Raw genomic sequence first — 24207 nt, 5'->3', positions numbered from 1 at the left:
TTTATTAGCATGTCTACTATTTCATCTAGGGAATGTCAAGTGACCAGAGTTTTCGTGGTAACTTGACACATTCAAATTTTACCTTTTGGCAATTTAGACATTCATTGACATACATAAGTACATCACCCTTGAGTATTTGCTACTAGTAATAGCTTTTCCTGATAGCATTAAGAGTTTTTGCATACCTCCGATGTCTTGAAAAAGGAGAGTCATGTGCTTTCCAAAGTATCCTTCTCTTGAGAGTCCCACTCTGAAGGAATGCATAGTCTCATTCTGAAATAAACAAGTCCTTCGTCTTCATCTGTGGAGAATTCTTGATACTTAGTCTTGAATTTGGGATATTGTTCTTTATTTTGAACTTCCCAAAACAATTGTTGATAGTCCGGGTCCTTATTTGTTTCATCCTTAGTCAACTCAATGATAGGATTAGTTGGCATTGATACCATTGTAGCTAGAGTTTCTGCCCTAGATGGGTCTTCAACTATAAGAGCATTAAGGAAGGCTTTATGACTAAGGGCATTTGCTACTACATTTCTTTATCAAGCATGAACTTAATTTCAAAGTCATACTCCTGTAGAATTTCGATCCACCATCGTTGTCTCATATTAAGATCAGGATGAGTAGAAATCCACTTAAGAGTTTTATGATCTGTGACTAAGGAAACTTATTTCCAAGCAAGTAAGGTCTCCATAATTTGAGAGCCCAGAGAGCTAGCATCTGTGACAACTTCAAATTCCTTGCTTAAGTGAGGTAGCCTTAAGATAGGAGTAGTTATCAAACTATGCTTTAGTTACTCAAAGCTAGATTGTTTAATTGGCATCCAGATAATGGCAGCTTGCTTTTTGAGTAGGTATGTAAGAGGTGCTACAATATGGGTATAGTTTATGATGAATATCCTATGCCATCCTATTAAACCTAGAAAACTTCTCACTTCCTTGATAGTGGTTGGGGGTGGCCAATCTTGAACATCTAATCTTGAACATCTTTGACCTTGGCAAGTTCTACTGATATACCTTTAGCAGACACTATGAATCCCAAGTACTCAATCTTCCTTTTGAAGAAGACACTTCTTGGCATACGATTTGTGTATTCTCATCGTCTCTAGGACAATGCGAAGATATGGTTTATGATCTTCTTCCTCCTTAGAATAAGTTAGGACATCATCAAAGAATACAAGAACAAAGTCATCGAGATGAGGCCTAAAAATGTCCTGCATTAACTTGTTGAAGGTAGTTGGTGCATTTGTCGACCCAAATGACATCATGATGAATTCGAAATGATTGTATCTTGTGTTGAAGGCAGTTTTAGGAATATCTTCATCCTTTATTCTGATATAATAATATCCTGACCAAAGATTGATATTAGAAAATATCCTTGCTCCGTAGATGATCAAGAGGTTCATCTATCCTCAGGATCGAGTACTTATTCTTCACTGTTACCTAGTTTAGCCCTCGGGAGTCGATACAAAGATGGAGAGTTCCATCTTTCTTCTTTTGGAATAATACTGGGGCTCCCCATGGTAAACTACTTGGCCGAATATACCCTTATTCTAGTAGTTGTTTGAGTTGCTATTTTAGTTTGATGGCTTCAGGAATAGACATTTTATAAGGTCTTTTTTCCACTGGAACATCTCCTAGAGCAAGTTTGATCTCATGATCGACTTCTCTTTCTGGAGGTAACTCAGTTAGCTCTTCAAGAAATATGTCGGTGTACTCTTTTAACCAAGATGGTTCTTCTTCTATTTGACCATCTTGAATTACCTTGTTAAGCTTGATCAAGTAAACAGGTAATCCTTTCTTCAAGCCTTTCACAATTCAAGGAGCTTTTGCTGATTGAATTTTAGGTTTCCCTGTTTCACCTTGTGTAGTTGTTATTTCACCATTCAAATCCTGAAATGTGACTTGATCTTTTTCACAATGGATATGAGCATCATTGGGAATCAATCAATCCATTCCTAGTAAACATTCATAAGCTCCTAAGTTCATTACTCTGAACCTCATACTTGAAAAGTTTCCTCCTAGGTTAAACTCTACCTTGGCAGTTTGTTGTGTAGAAAGTACTTCCTTTCCATTTGCTAATTCCACAAGTAGTTTTGATGCATTTATTGTATCTATTCCTAAATTCTTAGCACACTTGGTATGAAATAAATGAGTGTATACTTCCACAGTCAATCAAAACTTTAAATGATTTACCTCGATGACTAGCTAGTGTTTGTATTACCAAATATTGAAGATTTGGACCCTTCCTGTGGAATGCATCATGAATAGTAGCTTTTTCAATATCTTCTTTCATAGTAGGGGCATATTTGACATTCTTCCTCTTGCCATAGCTACTTGACCATGGCCTTAGGCAGCTTTGTCACCTTGACCTTGAAATTGGCCTTGTGGCGACAGTTTCCACCAAGCTTTGGACAATCTCTCCTAAAATGTCTTGGTTCATTATAGTGAAAGCACCTAAGACCATCCTTGTTTCCCTGGGTAGGAACAAAATTTCCAACTGCATTGGATTTTGCATTTTTCTTTTGACCTTGGTAAAATTGGCCTTGGGTTCTTTTTGCTTGATCTTTGAATCCTCCTTTGCTCCCCTTATTGTAGCTCTAGAAATTATTATTTTTAGGCTTTGATTGTACTTCCCACACAATAGGAGCAGCTCTCGAATCAAAGCATCTTGGAGGTCTATTGGGCACATTGATTCCAAACGAGTGTTCAGAGGAGAATTGTGCCCATTGTAGAATTTGGACACTTGTTGAGCAATACTCATGGAGGGTGCATATCTAAGGAGTAAAACAAACTTGGAGTAATACACTTCCAGGGTCAATCCCATTTGCTTCAAATTAAAGAACTCATTCATCTTCTAAGTGCGATACGTTGGAGGTAAATATCTTCCTCTTACAGCTTCTTTTAGTGTAATGTTCCCATTACTTAGTTTATTTTAATGTGTGTATACATTCCAAAGAAAATTGATTTATGTTGCGCATTTTTAACACTAACTCTAATTATGAAACTGACTCTCATTATGAAGATAATTGTTATTATATAATTAGGTATTATATGCTAGTTCATGGAAAGAAGACTTGGGAGACCCTCCCAAGACTAGCTTATTAAGACTATGTTTGTAATATAGAACAACAAAAAGAACTAGCCTAGTGGATAGTCACTTGGCAATTAAGTGCACTTGGGTGATGACACTACCGGGATGGGTGATCTCCCGGGAAGATTTTTCTACAAGGCTAGTGGAAGCTTCTCATGCGCAGCCAATGGTGCCAACGAACCCTTTGTAGCCCATTACCAAGTATGCCAAGGTCAAGATGTCTTGCAAGGTCTATGCCTTGGTCGCCACCTTGGTCGTGAGTCTTGGAGTGATGTCGCCTGACGACGAGACGTGCGGCGCTCATCATATATTCATTACATTGGTATCCTCGCGCTATGAAAATGGAGCCCCTCCCTAATGTCGTCAAAAACGCTAAAAGAAAGTGTTTTCCTTTCATCATCGACGATGATGTCATCAAAAATGCTAAAAATCATCCTCTTTTTATCCCCCCCTCTGATTACTATATAAACAGGGATAGAGCATCATGTCAGAAATACACACATGCGCGCGCGTGCGCGAGACAATGACCCGTGAAGAAGTCTCTCTGTTGGTTGATGCGATGAAGCTCTACTGCAACCAATTGAGCCTCTCTCTCTCTCTCTCCACACCTATGCAGGAGTGCTACTCGAATCCATCATCTTCTTCCATGGCTTCTAAGAGATGTCGACATGCTGAGCGAGGTCACGTTCAAAGAGCTTCCCAATGCGAAGAAGTGGCTGTTGTTGAGGGAACTCAACATGATATTGAAGTGCAAGTGGAGATTAATCCCAAACCCATTCAAACTGAAGAACCAGCCATCCTACAACAAATCAAGGATGTGGCCATAAACCATAATCACGATGAATGGCCAAACAAAGATAATCAGATTTAGTATATAAAAGAATGATTACTTTTAAGCTATTAATTCGAATGAGGGATATGCTAGTCCGTTACATAGATTACGATAAGTTAAAATGTACTTAAATTTACAAAAACATGTTAGTATTATAAATTGCTTTTTAGGAAGGAACACAAAAATTGATGGAGGGGATAGATTCCATGCATCGCATTGACAACTGTGTTAAAATGGCTTAGGGTTATGATTGCTTTTGGATTTGTGAATGATGATTTATGGTTCTTATGATTCCGTGCTTGCACAGACAGACAAGTTGAGGATTATGGTGGTTTGGGACGTTGGGGTCCCCAACCCAATGCTCCTTTAACACTTTGCAGAGTGTGGAATAACTCACTTGCGGGTGGGGATCCTATGCTCCTGAGGGAGATAGGTGTTTTTGCTTTTTGATCCGTGACTTATTTAAGATAGCCACACACCAAAGATAGTGATATTTTTTTGCTCTTTATTTCTAAAAGAAAGCTTATGATGTAAAACAAACCCATGATTTTCGTTAGAGTCCCCACAATCAACATGCTTCAAACCATGATCCCCAATAATAGCCCATGACCTTCTTTTTGAGTAGTCATCTATCAAAAATAGCATGATTTTTCTTTTATTTACCCAGAAGCTTGCATATACGCATCCTAAGTTGCCCCATGCTAAAACCAAGCTAAAAGGTTACCATAATCATCACAACTAACTTCCAAGTACCCATGACCATCCCTATCATGGGCAGGACCCTTGTAAAGGATCATCAACCTAACCACTGCTTGTGGCAATCTACGCCTATAGTCCATAACTCATTCTGCGTTGCCCATGACTAAGTTATAGCACCCCATGAGACACACACACACACACACACAGTCTTGTATTCTTGTTGCCCACAACTCCAAGCTATGTATGACTCACTACCCATGACCCTAGGCTCAACCCACCACCCATTAAAAATAGCCCATGACTACACCCAATTCAACAATTGGACACTTAGCTCATAGACTATATGCTTGCCCATCATAGCCCATGAATATTAACCCTTTTTAAGGTTAGCTACAACAAAAGGTAGTAAGTAATGGGTATGCTAGGGCCAACATAAAAAAAGAAAAAAGTAATGGACATGTTAAGGCCAATATTACATGGACCATGACATCACAAGGGCTAAGCAACTATACCCTCAAATTTTTAATTGCACATTAAAAACACAAAAAGATAAGGCATGCTAAAAATAGCAAGCCACACTAAAAATAACTCAAGAAACAAGAAAGAAAGGGGGATACGTAGTCCAAAGTGCTAGGGGTACTCCAAAAGTGAAAATCAACTAAAAAGCAATCATACAAGCTTAGAGCTAAGGTACAGGATATGATGGTAAGAAGCTCAAGTTATCATCAATTTTTCTAATCTTTTGAGCTAGAATAATTCTCACGATACTCTCAAAGCTTTACCAAGGGAATGAAGGATAGAAGAAGCTCTCCTTGAAAATCCTAAGGCATGGAACCATCAAGACACAAGACCAATCAGTAGCCTCAAAAAAGACCAAGTTATATAAGAACCATCTAGCTATGGGGCCCTAACTTCTTCAAGCATGACATACATTAACTTCTACCTCAAATAAATATTGTCTTCCTCAAAAGAAGTTGCAACATGCTTCAACAAGAACACAAGTCTTCACCAACAATGATGGTTCTTCTTCAATAATGTTTACATCCAATAAGGCATCCTACTTCAATTGTCTTGTCTCACTATTCATTACATGTACTTGAGTGCATAAACAATTCTAAAATTAAGTTTTTCATCTAGTCAACCTCATAATCTTTGATACTTCCAATTCAATCTTCATGAGATTTTAATTGTATTTTTATGGCATTATATTTATTTTAAAATAGAGAGATAATAAAAGAAAAGAAGAGAAATATGCACCAATGGGTATTGCATAGAACCTAGGGTCCTTAAGTTAGGTGCCTCTGGTGGCCTTGGTTAGCTGACTTTGTTGTATAATCTCCTAGCCCCTCTGTCTAAATTTCCCCACATTCACTTACAGTTTATGAAGGGTAGGACACACCTAAGGAGACTTGACTCATGTATGGTTATACCTGGCTCCCTAAGTGACTTACACTTTCCTGTACTTCTTCATTCCTTCATTTAGTTAGCAAGATGTCCATTGTAAATGCAAGGTGTAGAAGACACTTCAATAGAAAGAGACCAATTACTTCAACTAATAGTCGTTCATCTAATGGAGAATTGTGTCTTTAATATCTACTTGGATATCCATTCTGCCTTTCATGTCTCCCTATGATATTCTTCAAAATTTTCTTTTTTTTAGCAACAATAATGTTTCTCACTTCATCAACTCAAGGTTCCTTGCTTCACCAACCATCATTACCAAGAACGACCCCATGGAGCTATTTTCTAACTATGTAATAGCCTATGTAAGCACATGCACTTACATAGTAATTGAACCATAACTAAAACGTAGTTTTGATCCTCAAGCATGGGACAACACTACAGGCTTGTTAGATTTGGCTAAGAAAATTGAAGTATGAGCCTTAACACTGGAGAAATTGTCCTGAGATGAATTACCATAATGAGGATTGGAATTTTTGGGGGAGAAATTCACACATCCTTTTGAGGAAGTAGAGATATTTTGAGACAGAGGTCTTGCATGAAGGAATTAGGGTCTCAACATTACCAATGCCTTGTAAGTCCTTGTGGATAGTTGAGGCCTCTTTGTCTTCTTGCGTCTTCCATCTTGCCATGCTTGTTAGCTCTTTTTAGGATTTATTTGCTTTACCATTTCATTGATGTATTATTTAGGATTCATCTTGCATCTTATCACCTCCTTCAACATCCATACAATGTGTTTCACTATTGATTATGATTATTTCATTCTAATTCAATGCATTCCGACAATTTCCTTCTCCTTCAAGTTGGAATGCAAAACCCCTCTAGAAGCCAACGTTATGGGATAATTTTGTATAATGCTTTATTAACATGTTTTCATGCTACATATGCCTACCTATGTAAATGCTTCTTGTTTGTCGAGCCATTAAGCACCTTTATAGGCCTACATTAGTGGACAACGGTTATATGATACAATCTTTTATGACGAATAATATCACTGTTTCCACAGTTAACTACTAAGGTGGCTACCCCTAGTTGTCCTTTCATATGATATAGGTGCATTGTCAATATAGAGACGTCCACAACAATACATATTGTCACCATCTTTGAAATGCTAAGGGCATGCTATGTTAAGAAACACAGATCTTCAGCAAGGTTAGCTATGGAGGTCAGAAATCGTAGACAAGAAGCATGATAACTAACACTAGACAAGACTCTTACTCAAGTGAATTAGATTCCAAGATTAATTAACTTGGACTCATAAACACAATCTTGAGTAGACAGAGATATAGACTGAAGGTACAAAGTACAATAGCATTACATTCAAATGATTGTCAAGTGCACTCTTTTATAGTTGCAGGATGGTACCACTTTTTCCTCGTTGTGTCTATGGGATACGAGGCAACTCTTCTATCCATTGCATGTTCCTTACCTTACTACTCCATACAAAGAGGCTATCATAGGAGTGTGATTGCATATTTCTCAATACCCTCCTCAATCACAACTGAGAAAGCACTGAGTATATAGAGGATGTCATGAGTAGAACCTTGCTAAGTGTAGACATGAAAAAACGAACTATATAAAGCTAGAGATTGTCACAAGGCCTCACTAAGTGTGTAGAGGCTTTAGTGCAAAAGGTTACATGAGAAGTACAAGTCTTATAATTGGAGCATTAATGCTAAGTATAGATGTTGTCACAAGACCTCACTAAGTGTGTAGAGGCTTTACTGCAAAAGGTTACATGAGAAGTACAAGTCTTAAAATTTGAGCATTAATGCAAGTATACACAAGGCTTAAGAAAGTTGGTCTAAATAGTGGAAAAATAAGACTAATGAGGCTTGTCCTTCTGCTCTTGAGTGTCTTCTTCTTTTTCATGGTCTTGTTCTCCTTTGACAATCGCAATGTAGGCCTTCTGTGATCTCTTTTCCCGGCATGATAAAGTTTTTTATTGTGCCCAGTTCTTTTACAAAAGTCACAAACAATATATTTCTCCCTTTTTTACTTGTTGTTAACATAAAGCACATGTTCTTCTTTTCAAGTGCTTGCTTCCTTTTTCTATTTAGGCTTCTTCTCTTCTTCAAGGAGTGATACTTTGATGTCTACCAGGCATATGAATCAGTGTGGTGGAGACATTGCCGAAATTCCGGAGGAAGACTCTTGAGCAAGACTCCAATGTATATGTCTTCTTCCATTTTTAAGTTAATCCCTACAAGTTGAGTTAGCAGACTTTCTATATGATGAAGGTGAGTTGCAAATGATGTATTAGCCTTCATATCCAACCTAAAAAACTTAATCAACAATCCATATTTTGAAGATTTATATTGGGCACCACACAATGTGTCCAACCAATCCCAAGTAGCATGAGATGTATCACACGCATCTACATGATGGATATAACTATCATCAAGCTCAAGCTTGATGATTTCTTGGGCTTTATCATCACTCTTTTGCCATAATGTTGCAAGAGCAGCATCTTTGGGCTTCTTTTCCTGGCCACCAGTTATTGACCACAGACCTTTCTTCATAAGGATCAATTTAATCCTTGTTTGCCATGTGTGGAATCCAGCTTCTTTGAAGTGGCAAGAGGGTGAATTATTGCCCATTCTAGAGGTTTGAGTAGTAGCAAATCTCTGAAAATAATTCGACACAAGAGTTGAAACCAACTGTGTTAAGAGACACAAGTGGAAGTAGTGTCAAAAGACAGTATGATGATTGATGTTGAATCCTCCCCTTCTTGCTAATTTGATGTGACAATCTTGTTGGAATCTCAATGTAGCACTATAAGAGAAAGAAGAGATATTTGAGCTTTAAGTGAAAATGGTTGTGGTTAGGGTTTAGCAGACATGTAATTGGTTTTTCTCTGATTGCAGCTCGAATAAGTGACCATTTGAGCTAAGATTTTATCAAGAGATAGACTAGGGAATAAGCTTCAAAAGCCTTAACCTCTTGGGCTGCATTACTCTGCGTGTCAAGAGCAAGATATGCACAATCGAAAAGGCATAGGTTTGAACAGTGATGAGTATCGATTTCTATAATGCCGGGTTTGTGGAGCAACAGTGTCAATGTTTGTTGTCCTGGCTTGAGGTGGCAGCTTGATGTAGGGAAAAACTCCCCAAAAGAAATTGTAATGAGATATGCTTATATGAAGAGATCTAGCTACTCCAAGTGAGCAGGGTACTAGTGACTATGGAGGTCAAGAAGAGTAGAGTGAAGATGGAGTAAAGAGATGAAGTCTTCTTCTGGAACTGAGCTAAGCCAAGATTGAGGAGAGCTAGAGAAGTAGTGTACATAGCTAAACCAAGCTCACCATGGCTCTAATACCATGTTAAGAAACAAAAATCTTGAGCAATGTTAACTATGGAGGTTGAAAATCATAGACAAGAAGCATGATAACTAAGACTAGATGAGACTCTTACTCGAGTGAATTAGGTTCCAAGATTAATTAACTTGGACTCATAAACACAATCTTGAATAGACAAAGATATAGAGTACAAGTAAAAAGTACAATAGCATTGCATTCAAATGATTTTCAAGTACACTCTTTTATAATTGCAAGATGGTACCACTTTTCCCTCACTATGCCTATGGGATACAAGGTAGCTCTTCTTGACTATTGCATGTTTCTTGCCTTACTACTTCACATAAAGAGGCTATCATAGGAGTGCAAATGCATATTTCTCAACATGCTACACATAACTTTGACAATAGTAGGTTAAACTACTAAACATGTTGGTATTTTGGAATTTCCAATGCTATCAATATTTGCTAAGGCAACAACTACCTATATGCACTCTAACAATATTACTTTTGCTCTACATGCACTCTAACAATATTACTTTCATACAATTGTTGTATTTGGAGCCCCCTGTCTTACTATGTCACATAATTTATTTATACCTACTCATGCTAGGATAGGTTCTTACTTATGTCTAACCATTGGGTGTCTTCAAGAATGTAGCCTTATAGTAGTTATGTTAGATATATAATCTATAGCCATTATGACTTCTAGACCTACTCAAACTTCATTGCATGATTATCCAAAGCTATTGTGCATCTATTCAAGCTACGTGAGTATTACAGTTCTTGAAAACTCTCAATTGAGTCTAACAACTTTCTATGGAATCTAGCAAGGTAAATTGGTGAAGTCAATGGCTCGGATAGGGTTGAGCCATCGACACGTACAATCTAGGATTCTCATCTTGATTCTTGCAACAATAATAGGATATATGAAGAGATAAGTTCTCCAAGATCCTCCATATCATAGAACTTGAGCATGTTTTTGTTGAGAGAGGGCCATCTTATTTTCATATATGATAACTTCAATGCCCAAAGAAGTAATGAAGTTCTCCAAGATCCTCCATATCATACTTAGCCTTCATGCTTGATGTAGAGAGATGGATCTACAATATGGTTATCGAATCCATGGTAGGTAAGGAATATATTTATCTTGTGATACCAAGCTCTTGGAGGTCGTTTCAAGACATAGAAAGACTTCTTCAGTTTGCATGCTTTTCTTAGATGATTCTAACCAATTTAACTAGGGGGATGCTACATATGTATCTTTTCATATAGATCTCCATTAACATCCATTTGACAAAAGGGCTATCCATAATGGGTTGGTATGGTAATGGACTGATTTGATAGTGGTAATATTTGTAATTAGAGAGAAAATTTTATCATAATTCAATATATTTTTGGAAAAGGCCTTTAGCCCATAATCTAACCTTATACTTGTCAACAGATTTATCTACCTTCAAATCCACTTTATAAACCCATTTGTATCATATGGCTTTCTTCCCCTTGGGAATATCTTCTAATTTTTAATTGTCATTCTTTATGAGAGCAATATGCTCTTTGTGGGGCTCTTCATCCATTGTTAAGATCCATTCTTACATTGTACATGCATCTTCATATGTTTGAGGTTCCATTATAGGTCATATATTAGCCATTTGAAACCTTCAAATTCACTTTATAAACCCATTTGCATCCTATTGCTTTCTTCTCCTTGGTGAGATCTTCTAGTTGCCAAGTGTCTTTCTTTATGAGAGCAATGCACTCTTTATCAATTGTTATGAGGATGAAGTTATGGATGTCTTGCTACAATTGCCTCCTGATAAAAGCCTTGGTTGGGATGGTATCACCAATGAATTTTTTGAAAGTCACACATTCCTTTTGGCGAAATTGCTCACGGCAATGTGGTAGCAAGTTTGGGATTCAAGCAACAGGCATTCATCATGGAAAGAAGGGGTCATTAAGTTGATTCCCAAAGTTTCCTCCTCTTTGAAACTTGTGCATTGGAGACCAATATTCCTAATGGGCACCCTGTATAATCATTAAGGTCTTATTCACAATCCCTTTGAAATACATATACATTGTTACAACAAACCATCAATACTCATAATCATGTAAATAATCATTTACATCATATTCATAATCAATTGGATCATTTGCATAATCACTTTGAAATATATCAAAATCATAGTACATATGAGCTACATTGGTTGATAATCCAAGCATATTAACTATGAGCCACCAAGTAGGGGTGTTGACTAAAAAGTTTGGTGCATTTCTACCACAATCATATGACAAGGAACATGCAAAGGGAGCATTGAAAACCTCATCAATTAGGACCCACAATTGGAAAACCTCACTAAAAGCTTGCAACTTGACCCCAATGATGGTCACATAAGCAAAATGAGGAATACAATGAAGAAGAAACATCTCAGGTCCATCATGGCCGAACATAACATCCAAAAGCTTTTATGATTTAGGCCTTATTCACAATCCCTTCGAAATACATGGACCCAAACATACCATCCAAAAGCTTTTATCATTTAGGCCTTATTCACAATCCCTTCGAAATATGCATACATTTTAAAGCAACCCATCAATACTCATAATCGTGTTAAAACATCATTTACATCAATCAATTGGATCATGTGCATAATCCCTATGAAATGTACTAAAAGCACAATACATATGAGCCACATTCATTGATGGACCAAGCATAATAACTGTAGGGCACCAAGTAGGACTGTTGACGAAAAAGGTTCGTGCATTTCTACCAAGCAATGCATGCATAGTAAACCATGTAATTTATATGACAACGAACATACAAACCATGAGAGTTAAAATCCACAAGTGGCAAGAGCCATCAAAAGCTTGCAGCTTGACAACCAAATGATTCTCGCATGGGAAAAACAATGCATGCAATGACAAACAATTATCCCATGCCCATCATGGCCTAACATCATATCCATAACCATTCATCATGTAGATCATGATCGTCTATGTTACACGATAGGGCTAATGCAAAGGGACTATTGACAAGAGCATGATTTCGGGCTCATTTCGGGTCAACTGGTGGTGAATGTCTTCCTCTACTCAAGGAACCAAAGAACCCCATTTAATGAAAACAAATTGAAGGGATTGTTCACTAAAAGCTTCCACCATGACAACCAAACAAAGTTCACATTAGGTGATGTGGTCATAAGCTGCAAGAAAGACGAAAAAGCATTTTGGGATTCATGATGACACAACACAATATCTACATGCACTGACCATGTAGAGCGTCTCCATAACAACTTGGAAATATAATTCGTATTTGTAGCAAACTATTTCTTATGGTCAATAATGCTCATGCAAGCCTCAAAGCATGCACAATGAAATTCAAGTTTTTATCAGCCCACATTTTGGCAATTCCACTTTAATTTCCGTTCTATAAACTACGTTGTGGTAGAGCAATGACTGTAACATACCTTGAAGCGATTGTGGCTGAGACAACACTTGTCATGTCCTCCCCTTCTATCTATCAATCGTACCTCTTTCCAACTCTGGTGGAGCAGCAACTATGAACAACACGAAGAGATCAAGTGGTGTTGGAATAAGAAATAGTGAGAATCCCAACTGCTCATGTGAAATGATGTAGGACGTTGTAACTCAGAATATCAACGCAGATTGTGCACACGGGTGCTTTGTTTGAGCACTGCATGTGATTGGCACAGATATAGATGCAACACATGCCGTTTCTTGTGTTGATCATTAGAAGGGTCTGACAAAACCGACATGACAATTTCACATACTAGCAAATCATGAATGGTGTGGGTGTGCAAAGTGGACTGCCAATGCCCGTGAGGGCTACGTCCCATGGTTTTGTTAAGCTTACGATCGAAGAGGAAGATTAAGCAGTTGTTGATCGGACTCGGAGAATTCAAAAACCAGCGTAGTTAGAAGAAGAATTTATTGGAAGTCAAAAGTTAATGTGTTCTGTGCAAAAACATTAACATTGACCCAGATGACCAATGGGTCACGGATGCTCACCAAAAACCGTCCATAGTATATTTTGTCAACCTAGGTTAAAATGAGAAAATAAGGAAGTGGATTTTTATCGATCATTTTATCTAAAAGATAAATTTTGATACAACCCAACTTATCTTTATTTGAAGGGTTGTATCAAAATTTATCCTTTTTTAAAATATTCACTCATCATTAAACATTGATTTTCAAGGCATGCATATAAGAAAGGGTCCTTTAAAATTTGTCAAAACTCAAGAGTTAAGATTCATAAATATGATTTAATATACCTACAATTAATACACCTGTGACATGGAAGAAAATTTAATATGTAATGTTCAAAGCTCCAACTCTTCTAGAAGTTAGCTCCTCAAGTTCTAAAGTTTAAAGTTTAAACTTCTAAATCATTATTTTCAAAAATACAAACTTTCAAGCTTCCCAAATCCAACTCAAGTACTTTGCACCATATTCACTCAGCAACCTTCAAGATTTTTAGACTCACACAATGACTCTCAAAGATTGTATCAAACTTTTGGGGCTCATAAGACTCACACAATGACTCTCAAAGATTGTATCAAACTTTTGGGGCTCATAAGAGCAAGCTGAGAGATTGAATCTAAAGCTTGACTCAACTAGAAACCTCCAAAAATGTCAACCATTCTACCCATTATTCCTAGTTACAACTACTCAAATGCTTTGTGCTATTGCATATGCTATGCTATGTAATTGTATCGTTGCTGAGAGAGAGAGAGAGATATATATATATATATATATATATATATATATATTTCTTCATCTCACTACTCATATGCACCCTATATATATATATATATATATATATATATATATATTTCTTCATCTCACTACTCATATGCACCCTAACCTGCCAAGCAACGCACAAAGATAGAAAGAGAGAGAGATCTTCATCTCACAGCATAGCTTAGAATCTGAGCCTTAGATGACGGGTGCAGGTCCTGGAGAGAGAGAAAGAGCCTCAACGTGATTGATCGCAAAGCGAGAAGCTTCGTTTCTAGAGTATGGTAGATGCTAGAGACTCCAGAGCTATGGCAAAGAGAGAATCAGCAATTTAGCATTGCATAGAGAAAGAAAGAGGCTTGGAGTCTTGGAGCAGCGTTCAAATCATCAACGCACAGAGAGAGAGAGAGAGAGAGAGAGAGAATGAGCGGCGCACAGAGATGAGGGTCATGGCCCATGGGCGCCCAATGCACAAAGAGAGAGAGAGAGAGAGAGAGAGAGAGAGAGAGAGAGAATCAAGATAACAGGCACAGAAAGTGAGAGAATAGCCCTAAGGCCCAGGCGCAGACCGAATTCAAGCACACAAAGAGCGAGATATATATATATATATATATAATGGGTTACGGCCCAAGCCTAGATAGCGAGCGCAGAAGATAGAGAGAGATATAACGGGCTCAGAGCCCAGGCACGCAGAGACAAAATCCAGGTAGCACAGAGAGAGAGAGAGAGATATGATAGGTGTAGAGAGAGAGAGAGAGAAGAGGGGAAAGAGAGAGAAGGGGATAGGTAGGAAGAGAGAGAGAGAGAGAGAGAGAGGAGGGGAAAGGAGAGCGGAGGTTAGGGGAGGGGAGGGTAGAAAAGAATAGATAGAGATTTAAACATATATAAAATACATATTGAATAGTAAAATTTTATAAATAAGATAGTATTTGTGATGCTTGCATGCAAGAGGAAAGGTGAACTACCTAGGTATGGTGTCTCGAAGGTGTGAATTGGTCTTTCTTCAATTCCATTTGATATCGATATTGTTGTATGCTAATGTGACTATTATCTATTGAGATGGACTTATTTAGGGTTCTTGAGGTCTTCTTAAGCTATTGACCAGCATAGTTAAGTTGCATGTTAACATTGATAACTCTTTGCTAAAATGGTGTGCTCCTCTAGCAACAGTTGACTTTACATAGGCATTCATAGATATTTTAATGAAGGTATAAACTTAATGCACAAAGTCTATGTAAATGCAACATAATTACCAATCCTTGAAATTGTAGATGCGTCTATATCGTATCTAAAGATGGTATACAAAAGACTTTACATATCTAAATATACACATAGAATAAGTATTTTTAAAATTTTTGTGGTTGATAATTGAGACTTGGAGTAATCTCATATTCCAACCTAACTTATAAAACAAGTCACCATAATAAATTTAAATTCTTAAGCCATGTTTTTGTAATATTGTCTTGATGTTAGTTTATTGTTGGTGCAAATTAGCAATCTTTAATTCTGAATGAAGTCCAATATATAAAGGAGACTAGTATATGGATAATTAAGTACTACATGTCTAGGTAAGCTTCTTATTATTTGTCTTGTTTCCTACCACAATGTAAAATATAACTAAGAGTGCAATATATAATAATACTATCACTTCACAAGGGAAGGGTAGATTCCCCCATAATTATGAATTCTTGGAGAATATCTGCATCATGCTCGCATGGTTCTATGTTCACGTTTGTTAAGTGCTTGTGCCTAGTCTCATCCTTATACATATGTCTGTCTTATAATTTTGACATTTTCTTCTTCTTCCTTATGTGCGATGTGATGGACATTGAGCACAAATCTTGTTGATTTACTCAACCCTAAAATTTATGATTCTTCTTCAATATAGACTAAGTTTGCAATGTTATTAAATAGGAATTTTAGGTTACTACAAGACACTATGAAAACACCATGTAGACTGCATCATATACTTAGCAATATAAACCTTAATATAATACTTTTCAACCTCTCATCCAAAAAAAAAGGAAAGACGTTTAGCAATAATATATAATGTGTCTCGTATTGGGATTTGAACTTTGGAAGAGTTAGGACTGCATAGTACATTCCTTTCAGCCTCACAATCCAATTTCAATCCACGTGACAGTTCTAGAGGAGAAGGTACCAAAATTACAATGGCACTCACGTTTGGAATCTAAAAAAGAAAAGAGAGAAGAGGAGGGGAGGGTAAAAAAGAATAGAGAGAGATTTAAACATATGTAAAATACATATTGAAGTCTGAAAATTTAAAAATAAGATAGTATTTGTGATGTCTTGTATATTGATTGATTGTTTCCAAGCAATGACTCTTTAAAATCTATTTTTTTATAAGTCATTGTACTACACATTTCGTAAATTTACATTACGCTTCTAAAATTTTATTTTTTGCGTTATTGGAAAACCAATTCACTATGTCAAACCTTTTGCAATCTTCATCGCTTGGTACATGTGGTTTTATTAAAGTGCAACCAAATGAAAATGAGATATTAGGATCTAAGCATAGAAAGGTAACCAAGAACCATGTATCTACTATTTGTAATAATGAAGCAGTTGATTTAATAAATGATGAATTTAAAGAAAAAGATCAGGTGGTAGGAGATGTGAAAATGCTACGACGTCAAAAGGCTAGGGCAGATTGGAATAAAGCATGGACTAGAACTTTCAATTGGGTATACTTTGATTGTGAATTAGCTAGAATATTTTGCACATTTTGTAAACAATATCAAAAGTGCAAGAGTGAATTTGGTAAATGTGGCCCAATAAATATCCAAATTAGTGCATTAATTAATCACATAAAAACTAATTCTCATAAGCTAGCCACATATCACTGTGATGCCAAAAAAATATTAATAATTGATACATTAGAGAGAAAAATATAAAATTGATCGTGCATGTAAAGTTCTATTTGTTGTTGCATATCAAGTAGCAAAGCAAGACTTATCTTTTTGTACTTACGAACATAGTTTGGAATTACTTGAGGTCTTTGATTGTGAATGCATTCCTACTGAGATGTATAGAAATGATAAGGCATGTGCCACGTTTATATAGTATATTAGTGACTCTATATTTAAGGCTTAAATTGGTAATATTAAATTGTCTCCTTTTTTTATTTTAATGTCAAATGAGTCAATAGATATAGGAAATAGGTAAAATATGATTATCTATGTTTCTTTTTTGGATAATTATGAACATGTCACCATGTTTTTAGGGTTAATAGAGCTAGATAATGGCATTGCATCTTGTTTGTATGATACATGCATTAATTTCATATCGAAATGCGGGTTAGATATTTCAAAAATGGTTTTTTTTGGCTCTGATGGTGCCTCTGCAATGATAGGTTGTCAAACCGAATTATCTACTAGGTTGAAAAGGGATAATCCATTCATGACAAATATTCATTGCATTGCCCATGGGACAACCTTATGTTTAAAATTTTTAGAATTGCACAAAGCATTGATTCATACATGAATTCAATTGCTTCTATTTTCTCAAAAAGTGCTTATAGAACTAAAGGATTAGAGAATTTACACAAAGATTTACAATTTTACATTCAAGTCGTATTCACAAGGTGAGATGGCTTAGTAAACAAATTGTTGTGAAAAAAGCGTGTGATTCTTATGAGGCAATATTAGTATATACTCAATCAGAAAATATGACTCTTTTTTATAAATTAGCAAACTTAGAGTTCATGTATAATTTACATTTTTTATCTGATGTCTTTGATAGATTAGGCATGTTGAGTAGAGTTTTTCAAAGTGATTTTGTGGATGTTACTACCATAGCTAGTTTTATAAATAGTGAAATAAGAGCATTAGAAATGTTTTTTGTTGAAGATTCCATTGTTGATGTAAACGCGTGAACACATGATAGATGTGAATTTCATATCATACATGGATAATACACCAATATTGAGACCAATGGTGACATTTCGGGTGCCTATGGCCAAGGGGCAGCGTCTTGCGAATGATTCCCGTTTCCAAGGCCAACATTTTGAGATTGGCTTGACAACGCCATCCATCCAAGTCTCATGTCAACATGCAAATGAATGCCAAGAGTGTGCTTAATTATGCTCATGCGAAAGGGCTCTAAGTCCCTACAATCCAACTTGCTGAGCACACATGACAGATCCCCAAAAAACTTGACCTTCTAAGCTCTAATGTAGTCATTGCAAGAGACCTCTATACTATTCTTGAAATTTGTGTGAATGTAACTCTTCTTTGAATGTTGAAGCTTTTACACCTTTCATTGGAGGGCAAATCTCTCGAGGCAATTTTTGCACTCTTCAAGAATCAAAACCACGACTTGGTTGCACAACAAAAAATTACTTACAAGAGCGGGTTACACAACCAAACTTTGCATACCCGCTATCTACTATCAAGTATCAAGCCCTAGACCCTTCCTAGAACACTTATAGCCACACTTGGGCTACCCAACTCAAACTCCAAAACAATCACGATGCTAGTAGAAAATTTGCTTAGTGATTAAGTCATGTTCCATCTACTATAACTAGCATTCTGCGCACGCTTTGCGCGCATCGATAAGCGAAGTTGCCGTACTATTGCACGGCAACTTCACTCAACAATCCATTTCTCATCTTTCTCTCTCCTCTTTTTCTTCTCTCTCTCTCTCCTCCAAATTCCCTATGTTTAAATTTTCTTTTTCTCTTTCTCTCTCTCTTTCTTTGCCTTCTATTTTAGTTTATTTTTTCCTTTCTCCTCGTTTTCTCTCTCTCTTTTTTCTCTCCCCACTTTTCTTTTCTCTCTCTCTCTCCTTTTATTCTCCCCCCTCTCTCCTCTCTTTTCCTTCTCTCTCCCTCTTCTCTTTTTTTCTTTTTTTCTTCTTCTCCTCTCTCTCTCTCTCTTCATTCTCTTTTTAAATTTTTTCTTTCTCTCTCTCTCTCTCTCTCTCTCTCTCTCTCCTCTATTTTTTATTCTCTCTCCTTTTAAATTTTATATTTTCTCTCTCTACATATTCTCTCTCTTCTTCTTCTTTCACTTTCTTTCCCCTCTTCCTAGTCTCTCTTAAAGTATGTAAATTTTATCTTTTCCCTATTTATAATTCTCTCTTTATGTTTATATTCTCTCTTTTTTTCTTCTTCTCTCTCTCTCTCTCTCTCTCTTCCTCTCTCACTCATAAAATATTTAAATTTTAAAAAGAATATTTCATTTATTTCATCTCTCTTCCTCTTTCTTCTTCTTCTCTCTCTCTCTCCCCTCTCCTGATCTCCTTTCCTTCTTTCTCCTCTTTTTTCCTTTTTTTAAATCTCTATAAAAAAAATTATTCTCTTTCTTTTAATTTTATATTTCCTCTCTCTATAAATCTCTCTATATTCAAATTCTCTCTCTTCTTCTTCTTATTTTCTCTCTCTCATTTTTTCTCTTTGTCTCTGTCCCCCCTCTCTCATCTCTTTTTCTTTTTTCTTTTTCTCTCTCTCAAATTTTATATTTTCTCTCTCTATAATTCTCTCTCTCTATTCCTCCTCTCTCTCTCTCCCTCCCTTCCCTCTTTTTTTTGCTCCTTGTATCTCTCTCTCTCTCTCTCTCTCGTTTTAATTAAAAAGAAAGTTTCTATTTTTTTATTTTATTTTTCTTTTCTTTCTTTTAAATTTTATCTTTCCTTTCTCTATAATTCTCTCTCTATAATTCTTATTATTTTCTCTCTCTCATTTTCTTTTCTTTGTCTCTCTCCCCCCTCTCTCCTCTCTTTTCCTTTTTTCTTTTCTTCACTCAATCTTTCTCTTAAATTTTATATTTTCTCTCTCTATAATTCTCTCATTGTGTTTAAATCATTTCTCTTCTTCTTCTTATTTTCTCTCTCTCTCTCCCTCTCTCTCCTCTTTTTCTTTTTTTTCCTCTCTCTCTCTCTCTTAAATTTTATATTTCATCTCTCTATAATTCTCTTTCTCTCTATTCCCCATCTCTCTCCCTCCCTCTCTTTCCTCTTGTTTTTTTGCTCTCTCTCTCTCTCTCTCTCTCTCTCTCTCTCTCTCTCTCTCTCTTTGTTAGATTAAACTAAAAAGTTTAATCTAACAAAGAGAGAGAGAGAGAGAGAGAAAACCTAAGCCCTACGCATGAGAGAGAGGGGGGGGAGGTAGAAGAAAAATGTTTAATTAAAAGAAACTATTCTCTTTCCTCTTTCTCCCCCTTCTTCTTCTTCTTCTTCTTCTTCTTCTCTCTCTCTCTCTCTCTCTCTCTCTCTCTCTCTCTCTCTCTCATTATATCTCCTTCTCAAAATGTATGAAAAACTATGTTCGAAAAACTTTAAATTAAAAAAACTTTTAAAATGTTTAATTAAAGAAAAGTTTAAATTAAAAAGTTTAATCTAATTTTGTGTGTGTGTGTGTGTGTGAGAGAACCTAGCCCTACACATGAGAGAGAGAGAGAGGGGGGGAGAAGGGAAGAATTTAATTAAAAAAGGGATGGGGAAAAGAAAGAGAGAGATTATAAGTGAGAGAGAGGGGAAGGGGTTTTAATTTTAAAAATAGAGGTGAGGGGAGAGAGAAGGCTTTAATTAAAAAAGGAAAGGGGAAGAGAAAATGAGATATTGCACGTGAGAAAAAAAGGAGGGGAAAGGGTTTTGATTTAAAAAAAGGTGGTTTGGAAAAGGAGGTAGGTTCGAGAAGCCCTCTAGAGGTTCAGGGTTTTCCGGACCTATAGCTAAAATAATATAGTAGTAAGATTTCTCTCTCTCTCTCTCTCCTTGTTTTAAATAACAGAATGTTTCTCTTTTTTATTTTATTTTTCTTTTCTCTTTCTTTTAAATTTTATCTTTCATTTCTCTATAATTTTCTCTCTATGTTCAAATTATTTCTCTACAATTCTTATTCTTATTTTATCTCTCTCATTTTCTTTTCTTTGTCTCTCCCCCCTCTCTTCTCTCTTTTCCTTTTTTCTTTTCTTCACTCATTCTCTCTCTTAAATTTTATATTTCCTCTCTCTATAATTCTCACAATTTAAATTCTTTCTCTTCTTCTTCTTATTTTCTCTCTCTCATTTTTTTCTCTGTCTCTCTCCCCCTCTCTCCTCTTTTTTTCTTTTTCTTCCTCTCTCTCTCTTAAATTTTATATTTAATCTCTCTATAATTCTCTTTCTCTCTGTTCCCCATCTCTCTCCCTTCCTCCCTTTCCTCTTCTTTTTTTTGCTCTCTCTCTCTCTCTCTCTCTCTCTCTCTCTCTCTCTCTCTCTCTCTCTCTCTCTATTTTAATTAAACAAAATATTTACATTAAAAAGTTTAATCTAACAAAGAGAGAGAGAGAACCTAGGCCCTACGCATTAGAGAGAGGGGGAGAGGTAGAAGAAAAATATTTAATTAAAAAAAACTATTCTCCTTCCTCTTTCTCCCTCTTCTTTTTATCATTCTTCTTCTTCTTGTTCTCTCTCTCTCTCTCTCTCTCTCTCTCTCTCTCTCATATTATATCTCCTTCTCAAAATGTATGAAAAACTTTGTTCAAAAAACTTTAAATTAAAAAAATCTTTTAAAATTTTTAATTAAAGAAAAGTTTAAATTAAAAAGTTTAATCTAATTGTGAGAGACATAGAGAGAGAGAGAGAGAGAGAGAAACTTTTGATTGAAAAAACAGTTTGATTTAATTTAAGGAGAGAGAGAGAGAGAGAACCTAGCCCTACACATGAGAGAGAGAGGGGGAGAGAGAGGAAGAATTTTATAAAAAAATGGATGGGAAAAAGAAAGAGAGAGATTATAAGTAAGAGAGAGGGGAAGGGTTTTTAATTTAAAAAAGAGAGGTGAGGGGAGAGAGAAGGCTTTAGTGAAAAAAGGGAAGGGGAAGAGAAAATGAGATATTGCACGTGAGAAAAAAAGAAGGGAAAAGGGTTTTGATTAAAAAAGGGAGGTTTGAAAAAGGATGTAGGTTCGGGAAGCCCTCTGGAGGTTCAGGGCTTTCCGAACCTATAGGTAAAATAATATAGTAGTAAAATTAATTTTAAAAAGAGAGGTGAGGGGAGAGAGAAGGCTTTAATGAAAAAAGGGAAGGAAAAGAGAAAATGAGATATTGCACGTGAGAAAAAAAGGAGGGGAAAGGGTTTTGATTAAAAAAGGGAGGTTTGGAAAAGGAGGTAGGTTCGGGAAGCCCTCTCGAGGTTTGGGGCTTTTCGAACCTACAGTTTTTAAATTTTTTCTTCTCTCTCTCTCTCTCTCTCTCTCTGTCCTTTTCTTCTCTTTGTGCTTTTCTTCTCTCTCTCTCTCTCCTCTCTTTTCCTTCTCTCTTTCTCTTCTATTTTTTATTCTCTTTTTAAATTTTATATTTTCTCTCTCTACATATTCTCTCTTCTTCTTCTTCTTCTTCTTTCACTTTCTTTCCCCTCTCCCCAGTCTCTCTTAAAGTATGTAAATTTTATCTCTTCCCTCTATATAATTTTCTCTTTATGTTTATATTCTCTCTCTTTTTCTTCTCTCTCTCTCTCTCTCTCTCTCTCTCTCTCTCTCTCTCTCTCTCTCTCTCTCTCTCTCTCTCTCTCTCTCTCTCTCTCACTCAAAAAATATTTAAATTTTAAAAAGAATTTTTTTTCATCTCTCTTTCTCTTTTCCTCTTTCTTATTCTTCTCTCTCTCTCCTCTTTCCTGATCTCCTTTCCTTCTCTCTCCTCTTTTTTTCTTTTTTTGAATCTCTTTAAATTTTTTTCTTTTCTCTTTCTTTTAATTTTATCTTTCCTCTATAATTCTCTCTATGTTCAAATTCTCTCTTCTTTTTATTTTCTCTCTCATTTTCTTCTCTTTGTCTCTGTCCCCCTCTCTCATCTCTTTTCCTTTTCTCTTTTTCTCTCTCTCTTGAATTTTATATTTTTCTCTCTCTATAATTCTCTTTCTCTATGTTCCCCCTCTATCTCTCCCTCCTTCCCTCCCCTCTTTTTTTTGCCATTATATATATATATATATATATATATATATATATATATCTCTCTCTCTCTCCTTGTTTTAATTTTAAAAAAAGTTTTTTTATTTTATTTTTCTTTTCTCTTTCTTTTAAATTTTATCTTTCCTTTCTCTATAATTCTTCTTATTTTCTCTCTCTCATTTTCTTTTCTTTGTCTCTCTCCCCCTTTCTCCTCTCTTTTCCTTTTTTCTTTTCTTCACTCACTCTCTCTCTTAAATTTTATATTTCCTCTCTCTGTAAATCTCTCACAGTGTTTAAATTCTTTCTCTTCTTCTTCTTATTCTCTCTATCATATTTTTTTCTCTCTGTCTCTCTCCCTCTCTCTCCTCTTTTTTCCTTTTTTTTCCTCTCTCTCTCTCTCTCTTTTAAATTTTATATTTCATCTCTCTATAATTCTCTTTCTCTCTGTTCCCCATCTCTCTCCCTCCCTCCCTTTCCTCTTCTTTTTTTTGCTCTTTCTCTCTCTCTCCTTATTTTAATTAAAAAAATATTTACATTAAAATGTTTAATCTAACAAAGAGAGAGAGAGAGGGGGGAGAGGTAGAAGAAAAATGTTTAATTAAAAAAACTATTCTCTTTCCTCTTTCTCCCCCTTCTTCTTCTTCTTCTTCTTCTCTCTCTCTCTCTCTCTCTCTCTCTCTCTCTCTCTCTCTCTCTCTTTGTGTCTCTTTCCCTTTTATTATATCTCCTTCTCAAAATGTATGAAAAACTATGTTTGAAAAACTTTAAATTAAAAAAATCTTTTAAAATGTTTAATTAAAGAAAAGTTCAATCTAATTGTGTGTGTGTGTGTGTGTGTGTGTGAGAGAGAGAGAGCCTAGCTCTACACATATGAGAGAGAGGGGGGAGAGGGGAAGAAGTTAATAAAAAAAGGGATGGGGAAAAGAAAGAGAGAGATTATAAGTGAGAGAGAGAGGAAGGGGTTTTAATTTTTAAAAGAGAGGTGAGGGGAGAGAGAAGGCTTTAATAAAAAAAGGGAAGGGGAAGAGAAAATGAGATTACACGTGAGAAAAAAAGGAGAGGAAAGGGTTTTGATTAAAAAAGAGAGGTTTAGAAAAGGAGGTGGGTTCGGGAAACCCTTTGGAGGTTCGGGGCTTTCCGAACCTATAGTTAAAATAATATAGTAGTAAGATTTCTCTCTCTCTCTCTCTCTC

Source organism: Lygodium microphyllum, chromosome 11 (genome assembly GCF_053477565.2).
Source record: "Lygodium microphyllum isolate KBCC chromosome 11, Lygodium_microphyllum_v1.1.10, whole genome shotgun sequence".
Taxonomy (NCBI): domain Eukaryota; kingdom Viridiplantae; phylum Streptophyta; class Polypodiopsida; order Schizaeales; family Lygodiaceae; genus Lygodium; species Lygodium microphyllum.
Note: the sequence above shows the minus strand (reverse complement) of the source record.